General features: G+C 37.4%; 1 pseudogene; it reads left to right on the top strand.

Moving 5' to 3' along the window:
• Positions 1–676, top strand: part of LOC133737353 (protein CHROMATIN REMODELING 35-like) — a 5,552-nt pseudogene extending 4,876 nt beyond the window's left edge.

A 676-nucleotide genomic window follows, 5' to 3' on the forward strand; every position in this document is an offset into this window, starting at 1 on the left:
AATCAGTTTAGATCCTAGAGATTGGCAGTTTATACATAAACGTCCTAAGATGAAGCAATGTATAATCAAGACAAGCAATGTATAATCAATGCAGAAAGAGTCAAGGTGAATCAGTTTCATTGCTTATCAGATTAGACCTTTCTGAAAAACATAATTGATGGCCCGTGGATGTACAATGTGGGGAAGGACATGTTGTTTCATCTTGAACTTTTCAACAACCTTAATTTTGACAGGAGGAATTTAACAAATTCCATGGTATAATATTAGCATTACTTTACAAGGAATCTTGTTACAAGGAGGGCGTCGGCGTCCGGTTAATAACATCCTCTACTACATCTTCCTTTTTGAACCAATTGTAGGGGCTATTACCGTAACATTTGTCAGTTGGAGCAAGTTGGAATTGCCATATTTCAGCAGCAACAAGAATGCAGACACTTTCCCTTATTCGTTCTAACTCTTCCTGAATTTGCAAGTTCTTGTTTCAAGTTTCTACCAGTTCAATGGCATCAGAAAAGCTTCTGAGGCTTCTCATCCTTTCAGCAAGTTGAAGTTTTGGACCACTCCAACAACAAGTTCTATGGTACTCTGTCAACCAAATACTTTGAAACTCAAGTGCTATGATGAATTTGAGTACTGTCGGTACAAATCATCATTTAGAGTATACTGGGAGAAATGA

This window comes from Rosa rugosa, chromosome 3, assembly GCF_958449725.1.
Source record: "Rosa rugosa chromosome 3, drRosRugo1.1, whole genome shotgun sequence".
Taxonomy (NCBI): Eukaryota; Viridiplantae; Streptophyta; class Magnoliopsida; order Rosales; family Rosaceae; genus Rosa; species Rosa rugosa.